The sequence below is a fragment of the Pteropus vampyrus genome, unplaced genomic scaffold (assembly GCF_000151845.1).
Source record: "Pteropus vampyrus isolate Shadow unplaced genomic scaffold, Pvam_2.0 Scaffold329, whole genome shotgun sequence".
Lineage (NCBI taxonomy): Eukaryota > Metazoa > Chordata > Mammalia > Chiroptera > Pteropodidae > Pteropus > Pteropus vampyrus.
The window spans coordinates 80,314-82,347 of record NW_011889110.1 but is presented as its reverse complement, the minus strand read 5'-3'; the positions used below and the strand labels follow the sequence as shown (position 1 = coordinate 82,347).

General features: G+C 36.7%; 1 protein-coding gene across 15 annotated transcripts in view; it reads left to right on the top strand.

The window, feature by feature from the left end:
- The window catches only part of LOC105304106 (olfactory receptor 6B1), a 98,170-nt gene that overhangs the window by 38,423 nt on the left and 57,713 nt on the right, over positions 1–2,034 (top strand). For 10 of the 15 annotated variants that reach the window (XM_023522084.1, XM_023522083.1, XM_023522082.1 and 7 more), the window contains one exon: positions 219–407. The exons of the other annotated variants lie outside the window; for them this stretch is intronic. The gene's annotated coding sequence lies outside the window, so the exon portion shown is untranslated. The remainder of the gene's footprint in view (positions 1–218; positions 408–2,034) is intronic. 15 annotated transcript variants of the gene reach the window in all.

The following is a 2,034-nucleotide window of genomic DNA, read 5'->3' as shown; positions in this document are numbered from 1 at the left end:
AAAAAAAAAAAAGCCAGCAAGCTAGTAATAGTCAAAATATTTTCTTGAATATGCTATGGCAATTTTCTTGTGTAACAATTTAGATGAATTAGATTTAATTCACTTTAGAGAGAGAATTCTTAGAGTGAAGAATTGACAGAAATACACAATTATAAGTTATAATAAGTGGTCTCTTAGCACAAGGAAACTGTACCCATTTATCTCTTCTCCCTTCCCAGATACCATTGAAATGGCAAGAGCAAAAGACATAACCCGCAGGAACAAATAGAATGGCAGAGGAGGCATATGTGAACAAGAGAAATTGCAGCATGTTTTTGAATATGGAAAAGACACAGGGGAATGACAACTAACTTACTAGAGAAGAAGCTACCAACTAATGAGCATGCAGAAGGAGAAACCAACAGGAAGTAAGACAGGCTATCTCCAAGGGCCCCTGATGGGCTACAGACCTGAGGACACTAGCAATAGTGGAGGGTAGGGGTATGCGAAAGGGCAAAAATGGGGATAAGCTGAAAGTCTGTTATTACAGTGGTTGAATCTTCTGACTTCTGTAGCATCCCCACACAGCTAGGCAAAAACTCACTCTGGGCAGGAGCCCGGAGGTTCATTCTATGGAGAAACTGAAGATAAGAAGCCCTAGATTCTGGGATACCAAACAAAGCAGAAGCCAGTAAGGCTTGGGTCTGCAAAAAGGAATTAAGAGAAGGTCTGAGCACTGACGGATGAGAGTGTGAGCTCATTTATACTCCCTGTACCCCAGACTCTCACATTCAGGTGTATGCTACCCCTCCTGCTCACAATTAGACAAGAGGTTGAAGAACTCATTGAATAAACCATAAGTCCAAGAGACATTTGTATTTGAAAGTATCGCAATAAAATAACTAGCTGGACCACCCTATCACCTTATATAAAACTCCATGTATGGATTTTCCAATAAGAGGGAAAAACAAAAAGCAAAAGAAAGAAGTCAGTGAAAACAGAAATGATAAAAGAGAAAAAAATTATGAAATAACAGATATTACCATTTTCATACCTTCTTTTCCTAGAAGAAGAAATGAGCCAGTAGTTTGGGTGTGGGTTGGGTGGTGGTGCATGAACCTGCGGACATGCACTGGAGGTACCCAAGATGCAGAGTATGGAGATAGCATGGTTGGGACGTTGGATGTATTGAGCAAATAAGTAATCGATTGAGCAAATAAGCAAGTACTTCGAGGACTTTCCCACAGTTGAGGAAGGTACAGCTGTGCGATGGTGATAGGGTAGAAAGCATGCAGATAGGTAAGATTGGCATTGGAACCATCAGCATAAAGTCGTTTTGTTTTACAGTCAGCTTTACTGGCTTATACACAAGTATATCTATTTTAAGAGTATAGTCCAATGAGTTATGACAAATCAATATAATCAAGATATAGATCATTTCCATCACCCCAAAATTTTCTGGTGACTTTTTACAGTATATTTATGTTTCTCCACCCTTTGACCTATGTAACCACTGATAACACCTTTATAAATTTCCATCAGTATAGATTAATTTTGCTGGTTCCACAATTTCATATGAATGCAGTCATACAGAATATTATCTTTTCTGCCTGTTTTCTTTCACTTAACTATTGTTATTTTCTGTAAAGCAGCTCTGAACATTTGTGTACATGTCTTTGTGTGAACATACTTTCATTTTCTTTGGAAAATACCTGAAAATATTTCCTTACTTTACCAGGTAGAAACGTTTTAGTTAATCAGGCACTGAAAAATTATTCCATTTCATATTACCCACTGGCAGTATGTGAGAATTCCAATTAACTGACTTCTTTACTACAACTGGATTTTAAAATTTTAACCTTTATAGTGGGCTTTTGTGATATCTCCTTGTTTTGATATGTATTTTCTGATGACTTTTGGTTGAAAATCTTTTAATGTGCTTATTGACCCTTTATATATCTTCTTTTGTGAAGTATCTGTTCAAACCATTACCCATTTATTATTTGAGTCATTTGTCTCCTTTTTAAATTTAAGAAATCTTTATATATTCTGGAT